Raw genomic sequence first — 19,928 nt, forward strand, 5'->3', positions numbered from 1 at the left:
ACCTTTATTCTGGTTTTCTTGCTTGTGACACATACTACGAAGAGTGTCACGTGAACAGTCCATGAATGTTGTAGTGTCCAAGAGCAATCTTGTAGTGACACCCCCAGCCCCTTTATGCAAGTCTCTGCCTGGCATCTTGCTCCTTGGTTCCCCTACCCCCCACCCTTGGTTTCTTAATTCAGTTCCACCCATGATAAAGAAGTTGCAGGAATGACCAATGTAAGTGGTTCAGCAGAGCTAAGCTTGCTGTACCAGAGAAATTGGGACACAAAAATGGGAGGGAAACGTGGGGCAAGTTGTAGTAAACCTAAGAAGTAAGATTGGTATGTCTCTCCTGTTTAGAACAAAAGAAAGAAAAGGAGGAAGAATCAGGACACTACTGCTTCCTCAGAGCAGGGTTCCTTGGCCCCATCGCCTTCCATTCCCCAGAGTCCAAATTCACCTTCACACCCTTGGTCCCAGGACGCAGCCCTGGCCCAAAGCCAAGCCCCGCATGCTGGTCCATCTGGCCAGTGCAGGGGTGCAGCCACAGGAGATGTGGCTCAGAGCAGGCCAGCACCACAGGACCACACGGAAGAAATGGATCTCCACACTTCCACACCCTCTGGGGCCAGGAGCCTCTCTCAGGAGGTGTCTGGGCCACCCACATCTATCTGCAAAGCCCACCCTAAGCCTGAAGATGCTGCTCAAGGGCTCCCGCTGCCTGAGTCCAAAGGGGATTCTGAGCCTCAGAAAGAAGCACAGAGGGCCAGGCAGCACGTGGAGGTCCCAGCCTCTGGGGTGAGTATAGTGAGTGGTGGCCAGGGGCATGGGACTGGCCCTCGCACCTTTGGTATGCCATGTGGGTGAGACGTTACTTCTCTATCTGGGAGGGCAGCTGTGGAGGCAAGAAGGGACTATTGATCCTACACTCGGCATTAAGGCCAAAGCTGATCTTAAGCCGTTGGGGCAGAGCAGCCTTTCCATTTGTCTCTGTGGCTCAGACCCCAGGAGTCTGGGGTCTTTATTTCCTCCAGAGAGTTCACACTACAGCTGAGCCAGATATTCCAGTTAACAGGACTGGGAAACAAATGAAAGATAAGGTTCAGTCGCAGCAAATGAGCTGCCGGCAAGTCCCCCTGCTTCCAAGGAACAGTGCCAGGTACAAGTTTCTCTCCAGGGTGGGCTGGGGGACACTGCTTGGCCTTCCCGGCCCCTTCTGCTATAGCCAGTCACTAGCCCATCTTCAGTCTGATTGTGTGGCACGTTATGGAGAGCTAGGGACAGTGCAAAGGAGATCAAGCCTTCCTTTAAGGAGCTCTCATTCTTGATGGGGGAAGACTGAGGCCAAGCCAGGCAACAGGAAATGAGCTGAGAAAAAGAGCATGGTTGGTACCAGGAGGGTCCCCAGGAATGTGATGGTTGGTGCCGTGAGGGAAGGTGGCCCCTCAGCCAGGGAAGCTGGATGAGGCTTCCAGGGAGGTGCTGGGGGAGCAGAGGCTAGAGGGAATGAGGGGTGAGCTTTGGGGTCCCTGGGGACACATTCAGATGAAAGAATTGGCGTGCTAAGGCCTGGGGTTATCTTGTGGCAGCCTGTTCTCAAGGGAAGGAACTAGTGTGCTCAGGAGTGAGAGAGGGAGGAGGGCCCAGGCAAGGTTAGGGAAGGGTCCTGAGAGGCCATGGAAGTGGACTGGAAGGACTGGACAGTCCACCTGGGCTGCTGTGAGATGCATGGCTGAGGGGCAGCCTTTCAGGCTGGGGCTTGGTTGCTCATTTCAGGAGCGTGAGACCAAGGACGGGTTGGCTGCTCCTGGAGAAAAACCAGGTGAACACAGCTCAGAACACAAAGACTTGAGGAAGCCAGAAGGGAGTGACAAAAGTTACACAGCTGCTGTGACAAAGGAGAAGGAGCAGAAGAACCAGAAGGCCAGCACTCAGGCCATCCCCTCAAGGTACCAGGCTGCCCCGCCCAGGCACAGGGATGCTGTCCGCACCTGTTGAGGGCCCCTATGACAAGTCCAGCTGTGGGGTTTGCAGGGGAGGTGGCTAGCCAGGTTGGGGTTTCACACTCTCTTTTCCTCTTCTTGGCCGCTCATGGTGGGCAGTGGCCAGGTGTGAAAATGACCAGTAGAGAAAGAGGAGGTGGGCTGGGCCAGGAGCAGTTGGTGACCAACTGCTTCCTTCCCTCTTCCAGCTGGCTGAACCCGGAGGAGGGGATCACCGTGTATTTCCATGTCATCATTCCCAAGCATGTCACTTTCGACCCCATGCTCCACACTGTGTTCATCAGGGGAGGAGAAGAGCTTGGACAGCCCGAGTGGAGTGACGCTTGCGAGATGTACTACACTGAGTGAGTCCTGGGGCCCCCATTCCCCTTGGTGTTTGTTAGAGGTGATCAGTGAGTCCCCAGGGTCCCCCTGCTCCCTGGGTGAGTGTGTTTGATACTCCCAGCATGCATTCTTTGTCTCACTTTGCCATGGCTCTTTTTTCTGTTCTAAGTAGAAAGGAAGCCCTTCCCTGTTCTAGACATGCCATCTTGGTCAGTGTGCATTCTATAATTTTGGGTCTATGTTCCTGGGGTGTTTGAGAACAAAATCTTCTGATGTGAGACTTCCGGATAACTGGCCAGTGTCTGTTGATTTCCAGGGACTTACATGAGTACGGGTCCCTCATCGAGGGCAGCATTGTCATTCCCAGGCAGAGCCTGGATAGAGCCATCCCTTACAAGTACGTCCTTCACTGCGGCCAAGGTTCCAACTGCACCGTGGAGTATGAGTACATCTACGAGCAGCCGCAGAAGGCGGGCGAGCACGTGAACCGCTGCCTGTGTGTCAAGTCCTCCCTCCTGCACTCCGGAGGTAAAGGGCCTCTCCCATGGCACATGTGTCCTGGCCTGGGTGGGGCTGTGTGGAGCAGACTGCCTGATCTGCATGGGTCCTCTGTTGTGCGCTGCCCCTGCTGTGGTTTAACTTAGGTGAGAGAGGAAATGGGAAGGAGAGAGGACGAAGCCAAAGGAAGGGTTGGGGCTGTGTGCAAGGTGGGCCTAGGTACCAGGCAGACTCTGGAACAAAGCAGGGAACAGGGAGCTGCTGGCTGGCCCTTCCTGGAGGCGTCTAGGTGGTGACCAGAAGCAGGACAATGTGTCGAGAGCCTCCCTATGGGCCTCTGTATTTGTCCTCATCACATTTTGCTGGTGGCACTTGGGTGGCTTCCACATTCCATCTGCTGAATCTTTGGAAAGAACCCTCTGCACCTCTTCAGTCCCTCAGCAGCTCTTCCTTGGTGAGCCTCTCTGCAGATACTGGCTGTCCTGTCCTGCCTGGGCACCTAGCTCTATCCTGAACGACCTCCGAGACCCAGAATTTTAAAAATATGTTTTCTGGGCTGGCCTCAAGTGTCTGGGCTCCAACTAGAAAGGAAGCCCTCCTGCCTCATCCTCTTGAGTGGCACTCCGAGGACTTCAGCTTTGAGGCGAAACTGGACTTCATCAGATAATTCCACAAGGAAAGATGGAGCTTCTTCTCTGACAATTCCCACAAAGAGAGGGGCTAGAGTGGGCTTAAGGAGAAGCTCGGGAGGAGGCCATGCCCAAATCAGCATATGAACCCTGGCCAACTGTCACCTGGCAGGGTAGGAAAGGACAGGGTAGAGCTGCGGTGGCAGGGCCTACCAATGTGACAGTAGTGTGCAGTAGCTTAGGGCCTCCTAATCTGATCTCCACCTTGTAGTCTTCCTGCTTCAACCCTGGAGTTACTAGGATTATAGGCATGTACTATCATGCCCAGCTCTCTGCCCTCTTATAGGTTTTCTCTCTTTTTTTCATTTTCTTTCTTTTTTTGACAGTGTTGGAGGTGGAACCTAGGGCCTTGTTCATGCTAGACAAGTGTTCTACCTCTGGTCTACCTCTAAGCCAGATCCCTAGCTCTTTTATTCATTTTTAAATTTTGAGTCACGTTTTCCTAAGTTACTCAGGCTGCCCACAAATTTTGGATCCCCCTGGTTCAGCCTCCTAAATTGCCTGGAGTTCAGCCGTGCAACCACAGTGCTTGGCTAACCACTTTTGTTTTCTAATTATTTTACAGTTAATGTCACTGGGTTTTCTTGGTCTATAATTGTGTCACTTGCAGTTGGTCCTCAGAATAGCCATAAATTCAGCCCTTGCCCTGTACTGGGCACCTGCTAGTGGCTTGTGGCTGTTGGGTGATCTGCGCTGTTCTCTTTGGGGTGGGTATTGCTGTTCCACTATGCACCCTGTTCATTTACCAGAACAGTACTTAGTTGCTAGTGAGGGATGAAGTTTTGGTATAAGAAATGTTTAACCTGCATATGGTCATGTTTAAAGCTTTTACCAGGCTTGCTGAACTGCATGGCTAAGCAGAGACTTGGTTTTAAGCTCATCACTGGATTGTCTAGAATTTCTCTCTGCAGGGGCATGACCTGCCCATGGTAGCTGATGGAGTGAGTTCTGATCACTTCAGTTTACCAGACTTGTTTTCCTTCCTTCCTTTAATCCTCTGACTGTACTCCCCTGTTTCTGTTTATTTTTCAGAAGGGTTCTCTAAGTTGCTAAGGCTGACCTTCAACCTGTGATTCTCCTGCCTCAGCCTCACTGGCATTATAGACATGTGCCACTGTGCCTGGCTGCTCCCCTGTGTTTCTGTCTTCTGGGGTGGTACCTTGGGTTGGTGGATTTTGAGATCTTAAGTGTGACATTTGTCTTGCTATCACCCATAGACTGGCATCAATATGATGACATAATTTGCATGAGGCCTCCTGGGACACTGGAGAAATTTCAGAACCTCTTCACTAATAAGATAAAGAAGGAGCTGTTGAGGGGGAAGAAGATGGCAGCCGAGATCATGCTGGGCCGCATCTTCAGCATCCTCCAGACCTGGAACCCCATCAACCTGAGGAACTTCTTTACCCAGTTCCGGCAGTTTTACTCTGTTGTCCGAGTGCCTATGATTTATGAAGGGAAAGCACAGCCCTGGCATAGCCTGGGCCTCAGAGAGGAAGAGGTATCAGTCTTCCCCCAATCACCAGTAGCTCTGGTGTGGGTGGTCAGGGTCCCCTGACCTACTAGAGGCATATAGAGACCCTGTGACTAAGTAGGGCAGGTGTAGAGGGGTCAGGAGGACCTTTCCATCCCTTTGTTTCTGCACCACCTCTTGGGAATTCTCTCCTTATCTCTCCTCCTGATTGTACCCATGAGCCTCATTCCCAGCACCAATCTTGCATTCTTTCCGGGCTTAGGCAGAGTTGAAAGAAAAGGTGGAGCCCATCCTTTCCCCTTCAGCCACACTGTGGCTTGGAGACAGAGCTGGCACTCAAAAAAGTTTGACATTGAGCTCTCATGAGCATCCAGGGGCCTCCCAGACCCCCTCACTACACTGTTTGAGACTGAGCATCGATGTGCTCCTGCTGCTCCAGAAGCCCAAGTGCTGGGGAGGTGGGAAGTGGGGCAGATGGGACCCTCCCCAGAGCTCTCTGTCCTCAGGGCCTTGATCCCCTGCCCAAGGGGCCCTCCAGCCTCCAGGGCATGCACTCCATAGTCATGCCTCTTCTTTTCCCCCTGCATCAGGTGAAGAAACACCTGTGGAAGTATTTGAAAAAGCAGATGAGACCATTTCTGGAAGGAAAGAGTGGGGTGCCCTGCCTGAAGGGTGCCCTGTGAAGAGCAGACTGAGGATGGGTCTGATCATTCTCTTCCTGGTGGAAGATACCAAACTCTGCTTATTGGAGCGTGACCTGACCTCACTGTGCTCCATTCTCTGCCCCAGTCCCTGCTCACCAGATGCCCTGCATAGCGACCTCCACCACATCCTGTTCACATCTGAGAGGTATCCCATGGTTTTTTGTTTTGTTTTGTTTTGTTTTGTCAGAGGTTTCATAGGCATTTATCATGATTTTTATCTGACTATAGAGATAAGTGCTAGTCAGAGAAAGGCTGAGTGCACACTGGGGAAAAATAAAACCACAGTCATGTTACCACTTGCTCCTGTCACTTTCCTGGCATGTATGTCATTGCTAGTGTTGTTAAATTCAGTATTCTCCTGAATACCCTGACTGCAAAAGGCTTCACAGGGCCAGGTACCATGGCAACACTGTCATCCCAGCTACTTGGAAGGTTGAGCCCAAGAGCTTAAGACTAGCCTGGGTAACTTAGTGGAACCCCATCTGGAAAAATAAATGAATAATATAAAGTACATGACAGAAGTGCTCCTTAGAGGACCTTCCTCTTCACGCTCAGCATTCCTTAGCACTGGGGCCCAGGCCTGCCTGTAGGTATCACCTACCTCAGCTGCGGAATCCACAGGGATGCTGTTCCTGCTGTCCCACCTGTGCTGGTGGAAGGACACTGCCCCTGCTGGGTCAGCCATGGCCTTTTATGTGGTAGGAGAGACCTCTTCTGAGCTGCTGTGATTGGAGGATCAGGGTCTCTTCTGCTTCTGTTTGGATTGAGCTTGGGTAACATCAGGTGGCCTTTCCTGAGCTCTTAGCACCTGTGGGTTTCCTAAGTTTTAAAGACCCAGGCAGTTGCTGTGTCCTGTATGAAAGAGAGACAGAGGCAAGAAATCTACAAACAGCTGTACATGGGTGTGAGAGAAGGAAGAAACATCAATTTTTGTGCCCGTGGAACACACATCATGTGCCATTCCTTCTAAAACATAGCTGGGCATGGTGGCATGTGCCTATAATTCCAGTGACTCAGGAGACTGAGGCAGGAGGATTACAAGTTTAAGCTTCAGCAACTTAGGGAGGCCCTGTCTCAAAATAAAAAAGGTTGGAGATATAGCTTAGTGGTAGAATGTCTCTGGGTTCAATCCCAGTTTAAAAACAAAAACATTTGCTTTGTGTTTAGGTCCACCATTGCCAGACTGCCTGGTTCAAACCCTAGGTCCTATGTGAATTCGTTGGTTTGAAACTGAGCACCTCAATACTTCAGCTGTATGGTGTGGGTGGAAATGACCTTAGTGGGTGTCTTTTGGCATTTGTGATATCCTGGTGCATTGGGTTGGGGGCCAGGAACTTGTCCCCCTTGCCACCCTTTGACTCTTGGTCTGGGACTCGGTCCATGTGTGTAATGCTCCTTTTGCTGGGTGCAAGTGGCTGTCCCTTCCCTCCTGGGACATCAGACCACAGGGAAGGTTGGACACAGCCATCCATAGCTCATGGTAGGTCTTGGTTCCCTTCCAGATGGCAAGTGAACTTGGTCAACCTGTGCCAAAGATGCATGGTTGCAAGGGTCGTCGACTGGCTGGGCATCCTCCCTGTCCTGCACTACTGTATGCAGCTGGACCCTCCAAGAAAGGACTCTGTGAACCAGTCTGAGGACATCTGGGCTGCCCTCAAGGGAATCTCCTTCTCTCAGTTTCAGAAAGAATTGCTAAATGAGTAAGTTGTAAAGCTGCATTTATGTAAGCACATCTTGGAATGATTCATCAGCACTTTGCCATGGAGCTACATCCCCAGTTCTCCTTTAAATTTTTAATTTTTGAAGCTGGGCATGGTGGCACATGCCTGTAATCCCAGTAACTCAGAGGTTGAAGCCGGAGGATCGTGAGTTCAAAGCCAGCCTCAGCAAAAGCAAGGCGCTAAGCAACTCAGTGAGACCCTGTCTCTAAATGAAATACAAAATAGGGCTGAGGATGTGGCTCAGTGGATAAGTGCTCCTGAGTTCAATCCTCAGTACCACCCCCGACCAAAAAAAAAAAAAAAAAAAAGATTTAATTTTTGAGATGGGTCTTGCTAAGTTGCCTGGCCTGGCCTGAACTCATGATCTTCCTGTCTCTGAAACAACTGGGATCACTGGCGTGGCCAGTGTACTATGCAGTCTTTCTCTTGTGACTGTACTAATATGTGTTTACTCATTTGTGTGACAGATACTTAGCAACTCTGTGTATCCCAGGACTTAGCCCTGAGTACCACAAATCTTAGTTTCTGACCTCTAACCTTGCCTTTTACCTGAAGTGGTGGGTGATGAGTGCATTTGGTAGAGCTGGAACAAGCTTCTCCTTTTGCTAGCCATAAAGCTCAGGCCAGAGAACTGGCCAGGAAAAGCAGAGTACTTCCACATTCTCTGCTGTCTGATTGTGAGGGCATTGCGGTGTCCCTTGGGTGGGAAGCTCAGGCCTCCTGGAGTGGAAGTCTTGGGTGGGCAAGGGTACACAGACAATGGCTTGCCCTGATCCCAGGTCTTAAAGGCACAAGTGTATCCAGGCTTTGCCAGGCCCCCCCTGGGTGGGATGGGGGGTGGGCTTGAACACTTCTGTCCCCACTGAGAACTGTGCTTCATCAGGAGAAATGGTACTCACAGATGCAAAACTCCAAACTAAATAAATGATAAACTGGAATACTAAGCAACATGCATTCCACCAATTTAAAAAGCCAGAATAAGGCCAGGGCTGGGGCTGGGGCTTAGTGATAGAGCACTTATCTAGCTTGGCCAAGGCAATGGGTTCCATCCTCAGTACCACCAAAAAGAAAAAAAGTCAGAGCAGGAGTCACAGAGGAATCGAGAGCAAAGGTACCAAGTAGAACTGTGTAGGTGGAGAATCAAATCCAATCCCAAACCAAGAGCCTGAGAGGAGGAGCCAGCAGATCCAGATCCATAGCTCTGTAGAGCTCTGTGCCTCCTCTCCAGCAACTGGTAAAACAAATGGCAGGAGAATGAATATGGTACAGATGTTGGGGACAAAGCTACAGACCCAGATGGCACCCAGGGACTCCAGTGCCCTGCATGGCAGGTGTGCCCGTGGGCACATGCAACAAAACAGCTGCATTCTGAGCTGAACCACTCTCAGTACCCTGAAGGTGCTGCAGTCCAAGGGTGCAGGTTCCTAACCACAGCTCAGCAGATGGCTCTCTGGAAAATCCTTACATGCCTGGATATGTTAACAGCATGCTTCTAAATAAGATCATCTTAGAGTGAGGAAAGGTTCTTCAAAGAAGACATGGAAAGCACAACTACATAAGAAAAATCGAAGGGGGCTGGGCTGTGCTCAGTAGAAGAGGACTGCCTGGCATTGAGTGAGGCCCTGGGTTGCCTCCCCAACACCACAAAAAAAAGTTTTTGAAATCAAATTTAAGTTCAAAACTTAAAGTAAATCTGAATTAAACATGAAATCATCACTGTACTCATTTCCACATACAGATAACTGCCATGTGTGGAATAACCTATCCCCTTGCCCACCCCATCCACTGGGAGCCAGGTGCCATCATTAGGGATAAAGGCAGTGAGCTCAATTGTTCCCATCACTTATCTAGTTTTGAAACCTTTTGAAATGAAAGCCAAATGGAAATGATTTTTAAAATTTATTTTTTTGGTGCCAGGGATTGAAACCAGGGGTACTCAACTATGGAGCCATATCTCTAGTCCCTTTTTAATTTTTTTTTTTTGAGACAGGACCTCACTAAATTGCTGAGGGTGGCCTTGAACTTTTGATCCCCCTGTCTCAGCCTCCTAAGTTGCTGGGACCACAAGTGTGCCATACACTTGGCTATTTTATTTAGTTTTCATTTGATTCACTCTGTATGTCTGGTTCCAAGATGCATTGATATCTACTTTAAAATCTGAGCATTCTGGGCCTTCCCAGCCTTGCTTTTCCTTGTCTTGAGTCTGTTCAGTGCTCTCACTACTGCCCTCGTCTCTGTCCTGGTTTCTTCATTCAGGAGCCAGTTTCTTGACTTCATGGAGAGCAGGAAGCAGTTGCTGTATGTGGATGAGTATCTCTTTCGATCCTGGTTCAGTTTGCTGCCTCTGAGAAGCCTGGTTTCCTATATGGAAAACTCCACTGAATATTTGAGTCTCATGCCTGCTAGGGTCCTGGACTGTTTTCTAGGGACTCACTACTGGCTGCAACGGCTTCAGAAGATCTCTAAGATCTCAGAAGATCTCTTGGAGGTTTGTGGTTGGAAGTAGATTGTCAGGTCCTTGCTTAGTAAAAGCAGGTCACACACTGAACATTGAATGCTTGTGGGTCTTCTGTCCTGAAGGGCAGGTTGGGGGAAGTGCTCAGAATTGCTGAAATAAGAAGTCATTATTTCTTAGGGTTAAAGTTTGACTTCCCAGAGTTGATTCTGGTTTAGTATATAGAGGACAAGGGAACAGTAGCCGTTTGTTAATTATGATTGTTGGAAGGCTCTGTGAACATCACATGTGTCATAGTTGCTGTCTTTCCTTTTATGCTTTTTGGGGTAAAGAAAATGGTATAAGGGCTGGGATGCAGCTCAATGGCAAAGCCCTGGGATTGATCTCCAGTTCCAAAAAAGAAAAAACAAAAAAAAGAACCCCAACCAAAAAAAAAAAAAAAAAAAAAGAAGAAGAAGAAGAAGAAGAAGAAAATGGTACGAATTTATAGCCTGCATTTTACCAGTGGAAAATAAAGATTGGCCCTTGAGCCCTTGAAGTCTCATGTGCAGGGAGAACAAGACAAGTCCCCGTGCCCTTCTCTCTTCTCAGCATAACAGCTGTTTTCTGGTTGAAACTTTCATATTTCCTTTTCTCTTCCCTGCCTTAGCATGTCGGGAATGTTTTCAAAATGCTCATGTACCTCGTGAACATCTATCAGGACATGTAAGTAGAACAGCCAATTACTATGGGGCTCCTATGTTGTGTGGGCTGCCTCGTGTCAAAGTGGGAGGGTGGTACACCGGCAAGTGCCCCAGTGTCCTCTGCAGTTGCCAATCCAGCCATCCAGGTTTTTCTTTTTTCTTTTTTCTTAAAAAAAAATGAATAGGGCTCTGGATGTACCTCAGGGATGGAGCACTTGCCTAGCATGTACAAGGCCTGGGTTCAGTCTACAGAACTAAAAACAAACAAACAAAAAAGCAAATCACACTCTTGTATGCTGAGATTTTGCTTCATTCCCACCCAATCTTTTGGCCTTTGTGTTTTCATTTATTTTTAAATGATCACTTTCATAGTGCAAATGTATGCGTCCTGCATTTTTTAAATATTTGCTTCTATGGTTTTTGTAAGTTGGGCCAGTTTAAAACAAAAATCAAAGGTTGCCTTGCAGAATCATTTACTCCAACCCCTGTGCGTGACCTTTGCCACCTGGAGGAATAGCACATGAAACACAGAACAGGAATGTGCACCAGGGGCCCAGGTGTTCCTGGAGCCTCTCAGCACTGTTGGTCTCCCTCCTCTGAGCCTCTGGGATGTCTGGACGTGGGGCACAGCACAGGGTCTCCCTGCATGACAAGTCCCTGTGACTTTGCAGGGTTCTTTCTCGTATCACCAGGCTGTCAATTAGTAAATGTGAAACCCTTTCACACCAAGTGGAAGAAATTCCGTACACAGTGCACACTCTTCTTCTAGTACCCTCCCTCTCTCCCTTCTGTATCTGATTTTTTTCTTAAGTTATATTTAAATTATTAGAAAGATTCATCCTTTGCTATTTTTTTGAATAAGGGAATGTATTTGAAAAATATTTTAACTTGGTTTTGATTGAGTTCCAACTGCTGAGCTAAGTCAAAATGACTGTGTTCCTTTCTTATTTCAGTCACAGCTTTAAGGCTTATTGTAATGATAGCCTAGAGGAGATCAAGTAAATGCCTTACTTGTGGTCATTTATTTTATTTTAAGTAATTAATTCATTTGCAGTACTGGGGATTGAACCCAGAGGCTTTTTACCACTGAGCCACACTCCAGCCCTTTTTGTTTCTTATTTTGAGATAAGGTCTTGCTAATTTGCTGAGGCTAAATTTGAATTGGGCCATTCTCCTGCCTCAGCCTCCTGAGGCGCTGTGAGTACAGGCATACTTGTACATCTAAGAAAGGAGAAGGGACTGGTAATTGATTGATAATTGGTATTGTTTTCTCATTTCCCAGTGACTTCAATGATCTCTCTGGATCCTGGTGGGGGTAGGATTCTTGAGAAGACCTCATTAGAGTCCTACTTGACTGTGTGCCTGAAGCTCCATGAAGCTGTCTGCAGGATCACCAAATGCCTGAGGTTTTACGAGATCCCTGCCTTGTCTGCCGAAATCATTTGCAGAATTATTGGACTTAGACTTCCAGTGGTGAGTTATGTCCCAAATGTCATGCCCAGGAGAGGTCTGAGATTCCATGCAGTCTGATTTGGAAGGGAACTTGGGGTATTTGGGGAATCCTGGATGAGACAGAGTGGTCAAGTCAGCTGTCAGGTATTTATTTGGCACCTCCTAGATACTGGGTTCTGTTTTGTGCAGACTACACACTTAGCTCTTAGCCTCACAAAAAAGATGACCCATTCTTTGTCCTTGATTCTATTGTTCACAGAAAACTAGGGCCTGTTTCCCCCTAAAAAGCACATATCTATGCCTCATCTTCCCTGCCAGAACCCTTCTCTTCATGTTGCAACACAACATGGCAGTACAGCCCATGTCCTGCTGCCCTGCTCAGGCCCCTGTGTCCCTCAACCTGAAGTCATCCTCCCCCTCATGCCCCAGAGGGAACCAGACTTTGATTTCTGCCACTGGAGATGCTCTGCCCTTGGCCTTCACACTCAGTTCTCTCACCTGTGTCTCAGGGCAGCTTTCCTGCTGCTGTATTGGGAGCTCTGCGTTGCTATGCAGCGTCTCCACTATGGGTCCTGAGCTTCTGCTGTGGGTGATGCAGAGTGGCATCTCAGGCGACTCTTTTTTTTCTTTTTTTTCAGTGAGTTTAATACAATATTTATTGATTTCTTTTTTTATTGATTGTTTCAAACATTACAGAGTTCTTGATGAATCATCTTTCATACATTTGACTCCATTGGGTTTTGAACTCCCATTTCTACCCCATATACAGATAGCAGAATCACATCTGTTACATACTCACATTTTTACCTAATGGCATATTAGTGACTGTTGTAATCTGCTATCATTTGTATCCCCTACTATTCCCCCCTCCCCTCCCCTCCCACCTTCCCTCTCTGCCTCCTCTGCTGTTGTTCAATTCTCACCCTTTTATTCCCCCTCCCCCTTGACCATCATAACCTCTTATACTTTTGTGTATCATTGAAGGTCTTCTACCATTTGCATACTCTCTTTTTAAACTTTTTCCACTTCAGAACTGTGACATCAGGAATGGAGATGGTTAAGTCTATATTTTCACTTTATTCCTTTCAGCCTTTATTCTTTAAAATACCACAGACACACTCTATTTTTTTTTTTTTTTATGCCAGGGTTGAACCCTGGGGTGCTTAACCACTGGCCACATTCCTAGCCTTTTTTTTTTTGTATTTTATTTAGAGACAAGGTCTTACTGAGTTGCTTAGAGCCTTACTAAGTTTCTGAGGCTGGCTTTGAACTTGGGATCCTCCTGCCTTGGCCTTCTGAGCCACTGGGATTACAGGCACTAAGAATGATTACTGATATGGTGTCTGCCTTCTCCCAGGTGGTACTATTTTATCCATCCCAGGTTAGTGCCAGTTCCCAATAGATGATGCTTTGGAAGTTTGTCAGTTATTTAGGATTTACTTTTCTGCAGAACGAAATGTCCCCATTTGTTGTTTGGGGTCCCAGATCTGTGGTCACAAATGCTCTACCTGTGCTGCAAAAAAAAAAAAAAAAAAAAAAAATTGCAGTATTAAAACAGAAACATACCGGGGCAAGTGGGAGCCTCTTGTCGGATGGTCATCTGGGCGGCTGCCATGAGGACCAGAGCACAGTTCAGGGCCCTGCTGCTTGTTCATCCTCAGGGTTGTTCCTGCAGTTCATTTATTGACCACCTCTGTACAGCCCTGGATGACACTAGGATGGGTCAGTATGGGACTGGGGCCACTTTTGGAGTTGGTGGAATGCTCGAGGCCTAGTACCAGGGAAATGCATGCCCCGCTGAGGCATCCAGATTGTCCTGGAAGGTGCTGTGCTGTTCAAGGACATTGTACAAGGGCCCCTGTTTCAGTTTCCCTTGAGACCCCTCACGCTCTCCTGCCCTGCTCTCACCTGTGCCCTGTGCTCTGGTTACCCTGCCTGGAGCCCTGTTGTTGGTATGCCTCCCCAGCTCCTTGTGTTTCTCCACCTTGGCGCTTACTGTGGCTGAGGACCGTGCTCTTCCCGCTGTCTGAATGGGTCATCTCTTCTGCTCTGGTTGGTTCCTTCCTGCAGGAATGGCATCTGCTTGGTCACCTCATCAGTTTGCCCAGATGGAGGCACCAGGGTGGTTCTGTGAGCCTTGAGGGGGGCAGGAGGTGGCAGACCCAGATTTTGTGGGCTCTGTAAGAGCACAAGCTGTGCAGCCCTCAGGGGCTCAGGAGAGGCCTCTCTAAAGAGGGGCCTGATGCTGGAGTTGCATGTGCTCCCTGGCAGATACCTCTGGAGTGCAAAGAGGGGCTGAGGGAGTGACAGGACACCAGAGGCCTTGAGCCCCCAAAGGGGGTGGTTCTGTTGGTGTGGTGGTAGAGGAGAGGAGGAGAGAAAGTGGCTGTCCCCACAGAGTTGCCAAGGGAAAGGACTGGCTGGCCTCAGGCCAGAGAGGGTTTACTTCACATCCCTGAGGAGTGGGTGCCAGGAGTTTGCATGGTCCACTGGCCCTGGGTTCTCTGGAAGCTCTCTGCTCATGGGTCCATTCTTCTCACCTGATCTGGAGAAAGCACAGGGCTCTTATGTGTGCTCCCGCTGCTGGAGGCTCTTGTTGAGGTGGAGTCTGCTCAGGGACCTATAACACCCAGGCCTTCTCCTCTCCTCTCCCATGTGGCCCCTTTTAGGGGAGCCCAGGGTTTTGGAGAAATGACAGTGCTTGTGTCAGTTGGGCTTCCAACAAGGACAGAGCTAGGAGATGGCTTGGGTGTGGGGAGGAGCAGAGCAGAGCTGGTAAATCTTTTATGTGCCCACAGGACTTGGTAGAGGACCTGGGAGCCACAGCCAGGAAAGGCTTACTGACAGTTGTCCTCCAGGGTGTCCTGGCCATCACAAGATCCTGGCTGCACACAGTGTTAGCAAAGAACATGTTCTGGAAAGGTTCAACTGTCCTGTTCACATACCCTGAGGAAATCCAGGTAAGCTTTGCCTGAGGCTGCAGAGTCTCCACAGGCACCAGGGTGGGGAATCACAGAGCTGTGGCCCATCACCAATTATTTGGTCCCAAGGCCTGAAGGCTTGGGCTCATCATGTACCTTGCCTCTGGCCCTGGCCCCTACTCTGAGGACAGGACATTGCCCTTTGCCTGTCAGGAAGTCGGTAGGATGGGGTGCAGTCACGCTGAGGCAGGGGTTGCCAGGAGGACCATCTGCTTCCGGTCTGAGGCTGCAAGCCAGCAGTGCAGCACTGGAAAAAGAAGGCCAATATGATAGGAAGTGCCTTTAGCTGGCAACTGAGTGAAGCCATTTGACAGGATGAACTCTACCCCCAAAGCCTGGGACATGGGAAGGACTCCACAATAGGCACCCCAGTGATGGTAAGGATGACTAAGGCCCTGTGGGATCTGGGAACCTGAGTTCTTAGAGGGCTGCAGTGGAAGGAGGTGGAGGCAGGAGGTCCTGCCCACCCCAGGCCTGCTCTTCAGCCTGGCTGCCTTATTCCCTGTCCTGGAAGTGGAAGGTTGTTCCCCTTCAGACACAGTCTTCCAGGGAGACTGTGGAACCTGCTCATGGTCTTCACACAGAGTTGGGAGCAGGACTCATTGTGATGTGAGGCAGGGGTACCCCAACTGTATAGATTAGGATGGGCACAGGGCCAGAGAGTTGTTCATTTCAATCAAGGACAAAAAAAAATCCTCCTCCAACTACTTTATGAAGTTTGATACCATCAGACTGAAATTCCAGGAAAACACAATTGGATTATTAAATATTATTCCAGGATTCTAAGTGGTATAATCCCCAGGCATTAAACATGAGTGAAGGATAGCTGTGGAGCCACTGACAAGAAAGAATGTTTCTAAGTGCAGTAGTAATGATAAAAATAAGTGAAATTAATTAAACATCTACTCTGAGGTGGTTGTTGCTGTTATTGCTGTTTTATAAGTGAATTTACCAAGGTCTGGGGAGATGAACATGCTGTTGGTATTGTTGGAAGTCAAGGCTCTTTCTCACCAGGAGAAGGAAAATACAAAGGGGTAAAAGAGCTATGTGGTATGGAAGGAGCTAGAAATAGTAGTAGGAACTCATGATTTAGATAGTTGCCCCCTCTGTCCATCAAGAGTCCTGTGGCAAAGGCACCCTAGGACCATGAGCACCTATAGAAATAATGATGCCCTGGGACCTGAGCACAACATATCACATCATGGGTTTTCTTTTTTTTTTTTTTTTTTTTTTTTTTTAATTTGTACTGGGGACTGACCCACAAGAACTTTACCACAGAACTATATCCCCTGCCCTTTTTATTTTTTATTTTGAGGCAGGGTCTCACTAAGTTGCCCAGGATGCCTGGAACTTGTGACCCTTCTATATCAGCTTCCTGAGTAGCTGAGATTTCAGGCATGTTCCACCTCACATGGCCCAATCATATCTTCTAACTGCTATTTCCCACCACACAATGCTATTCCTGGAAGAAGAGCCACCTCCATGAGCCATCTCCAGGAGATGCACAGGTGGACCAAGAGCTCCTTGTGCTAGAATGTCAGGAAGTGCTGAGGCTGCAGGCCCATCACAGGGATAGAGTTAAACACATGTGGTGATCCAGACATCTCGGTTAGCAAGAGGACTTCATGTGAAGTCTGTGGTTGCCATGGTGGTCTGCTGTTGCTAGGTTTTTACTTTTGATGACTGAATGGTGGTCATGTTAATGATTGCAGAAATGGGGCCAAAAAAGCATAGAAATTATCTGGGCTATCTTTGCAGTGTTTTGGAAGTCTGAAGTTATTCTGTACTTTTTAAGAAAACTGTTGAAGATGGTTACGTTAGCCAAATCTGGTACAATTTGATTATTAAAAGGCAAAATGATAGGAACAGATTAAAATTCATTGACAAACATACAGAAAAAACGAACTAAGAAATGTAGAATAAATAATTACAATAGAAGACTATCACTTTGTAACCAAGGTACAATAGCTGATGCAGGCAGGTTTCACCTAGGAATCTGAGATCAGTGGGGGCTCCAAGAGGAAACAGGATTTCCAGTGCCCCATTGCAGATGCCTTTATGGAGGAGGAAAGACGACTTTCACAGTGAAGAATTCTGGAAAACAAACCTTAATCAAGGGCCAACCTCTCTGTCAGCCCCGATAGCACCAACAGGTCTCATGGGCTGCTTGTTAAGGCTAGAGGTGTTTTATTGGGCAGCTGTGGCAAGTGCAGACATTTGGCCACATCTGACCTATATCAAGTGCATTTTTATGTGGCTTGACTTAGTAGTGTTCCAACCAAGCCTATTGTAATCAAGGGAAAACTGTTAGTCAATTGAGTCAAGAAACAGTCTACAGAAAGGCCTGACCTTTTCAAAATTGTCAACATCAGGAAAAGATAATGCCAGAGAACTTCTCTAGAAAAGAGACATGATCAGTAAATGCATTATGTGTCCCAAGGTGGACCCTGGATCCAGATGTCAGGTAGACATATAGAGGCACATGGGTAGGGCAGCTGCTCCAAGGCTCCTGTTCTCCTAATGCTGCCTGTCCTGAGGGCCTCTCTAAGTTGCTGAGGCTGGCTTTGAACTCAAAATCCTCCTGAGCAGCTGGGACCACAGGTACCCCCCACACCTGGCTATTGCTATCTTTTCTGTAAGATATCCCTGTGATGTTTACTTGTCCCTGTGGCTGTCACTTAATACATGGGTTTTGCAGGTCTGGCGGTGGCTGGTGGGAATAAACTTTCCTGCAGAGCATGGCTGGCAGGAGTCGCTGCTGGGGGACATGGAAGGGAGGCTCAAGCAGGTACCAGACACGAGGGACACCCTCAGAGTGGTGATGAGCCCAGACCATTGGCAGGACCTCGGGCTACGAGCAGTGCAGTGTGTGCAAGCCCTGGGATCCACCCCAGCTTTGCATTTTTCTTTCGGATCAGGCCTCTGCAGTTTGACTACAGAAACATTTCAGAGTTCTAGTGTGACATTCTTGAGAAGAGCCAGGGAATGGGATTGTGCTGTCACTGGGCCCCTAGACATGTGTCATAAAGCACTTTATGTGCAGATGCTCCAAGGGACCTGCAGGTGGCAGCAGCCTTATTAAACACAATGACATGGAGAAAACACACACAATCAAAAATGCCCTTCATTTTGAATGAAACCCAGGAAAATTGGTTTCTACATGACTGTTTTATAAGGACCTGATTAAATGGATCTTTTTAGCAAGACAAAAGCGAGGAAAAATGGCTCATTTTTCAAAATTTGCATGTTTTTGCAAGCTGCTGTTCTGGCTACTTTTTTGTAGCATGGGAAGAGACTAACTTGGTTTCATCTTTGCTCCTCTGGTGACGGGCAGGGAGGACATGCTTAGTGTAGGGCAGGGAGGAGGGGAGTCAGAATAACCACTCACATCCCACCCACCTCTGTGTTTGCAGGAGAGGCCTCTCTCCCAGATCTCTGCCTTCTGCAGCCCTCACTGGGATGCCGCTGGCCTCAAGGACAGTGTGGCCAGGAGCTTTGAGAAGTGTGTCATCGAAGCTGTGAGCTCTGCCTGCCAGGTGACCAATCTCTTCTTGAGAAACATGCTTGGGTTCATAGCTGCTTGTTGACATGGCCAGCTCCAGGACCTAAGTGCTTGCCAGTTCCAAGGCCTCTGCTGATCAGGATTGGGTCCTAGGTGTCCCCTCCCTGGCTTGGGCCTCATGTGATCCAGTGCTCTCTACCCACTCCTTGAGATGAAACTTGGCTTCCTGTTGCAGAGGCAGCCCATGCTTGCTATGCAAAACCACAACCATGCTCACATGCCTTGGTGCAGGTTATCTGGTGGGCTATGCCTCCAACTGCCCATTGTGATTGTTTCTGCTGGTTTATTATGGTTTGTTAACTCCTGCCCAACAGGTATACAGGAAAGGACCCCAAAGGTTGATAAAGCATCTATGGAAGGAAGCTTATGAAGATAAATAGACTCCATCCTTGTTGGTGTAGAGTGCTTGCCCAGCATGTGCAAGGCCCTGGATTCTATTCCCAAAACTGCAGAAAAAGGGTGAAAAGATTCTATCAGTTCACTTAGCTTTTTTCTGCAAAGTGGTATGGGTTCTGTCTTACCTCGTGACAGGAGTAGTCCCCACACAATACAACTGTGGCTCCCCGATGGCCCCAGCACCCTGCTCTGTTTCCTACAGGACACCTCATGCCCTGCACAGGCCTCACCTTCATTGTTGGCCAGTGGATTCCCAAGAATTAGAAGTCCCTTCTTCCAAGGAAACAGATTCTCATCTTTTTACATGAATAATACTTTCTAAGGCTTTCATTTGCTCTTTGTTCAGTGATTTAGTAACATGATAGTCACATGTCCTGTCGCTCACCCTTGGAAGCCACACTTAGGTGGTGGAATGTGTTTGCAGGTGTGGGTACCACCAGCACAGTCTACCTGGCAAGATTCTCATCAGCTCAGAAAGAAAGCACAGCTCTTCAGCTGCCATGTCCACCCTCCACCATGTTGACCCAGACCCCTCCCCAGCAGCACCTAATCCCCTTCGTCCTCCACAGACTGCTCAGGAATGAAATCACATAGGCTGTGGCCTTAAGCACATGGCTTCATTGAGTGTGTGTTTAAGGTCCTCCATGCTGGAGCACCTGTCAGTACTTTGTCCTGTTTCATGGCTACATGTTGCTCATCATATGGACGCAGTGTGCTTTTATGTTCCGTTTGTCCCCTGATGGATATCCAAGCTCTCCCTGACTGATGCCTGTTATAAATCTGCTGCTGCGAACCACCATGCACAGGTTCTTGTGGATATGCTATTCATGCTGTCTATGCTTATGGTGAAGTGGCTGGATCACTTAGTACCTGTGTGATTTGAAGGACTGTCTGGCCCATTCCCACACTGGCAGGACCATTTCCATGTCAGTTGCCAGCTTCAGAGGGTCCTGACTTCTCCACACCCCACAGCCTTTGCTCTCAGACCTAGGAAGTACAGTCTG

At 48.4% G+C, this 19,928-nt stretch overlaps 1 pseudogene across 1 annotated transcript in view; it reads left to right on the plus strand.

Annotated features, from left to right (window-relative positions):
* The first annotated feature begins 1,710 nt into the window (after positions 1 to 1,710).
* LOC144369711 (E3 ubiquitin-protein ligase RNF213-like) overlaps positions 1,711 to 19,928 on the plus strand; it is a 72,551-nt pseudogene continuing 54,333 nt past the window's right edge. Inside the window, exons 1-7 of the transcript XR_013429438.1 lie at positions 1,711 to 1,931; positions 2,174 to 2,329; positions 2,626 to 2,837; positions 4,714 to 4,997; positions 5,561 to 5,819; positions 7,177 to 7,374; positions 11,853 to 12,006. The product of XR_013429438.1 is annotated as an E3 ubiquitin-protein ligase RNF213-like (transcript). The remainder of the gene's footprint in view (positions 1,932 to 2,173; positions 2,330 to 2,625; positions 2,838 to 4,713; positions 4,998 to 5,560; positions 5,820 to 7,176; positions 7,375 to 11,852; positions 12,007 to 19,928) is intronic.

The sequence above is a fragment of the Ictidomys tridecemlineatus genome, chromosome 13 (assembly GCF_052094955.1).
Source record: "Ictidomys tridecemlineatus isolate mIctTri1 chromosome 13, mIctTri1.hap1, whole genome shotgun sequence".
In the NCBI taxonomy this organism is placed as follows: domain Eukaryota; kingdom Metazoa; phylum Chordata; class Mammalia; order Rodentia; family Sciuridae; genus Ictidomys; species Ictidomys tridecemlineatus.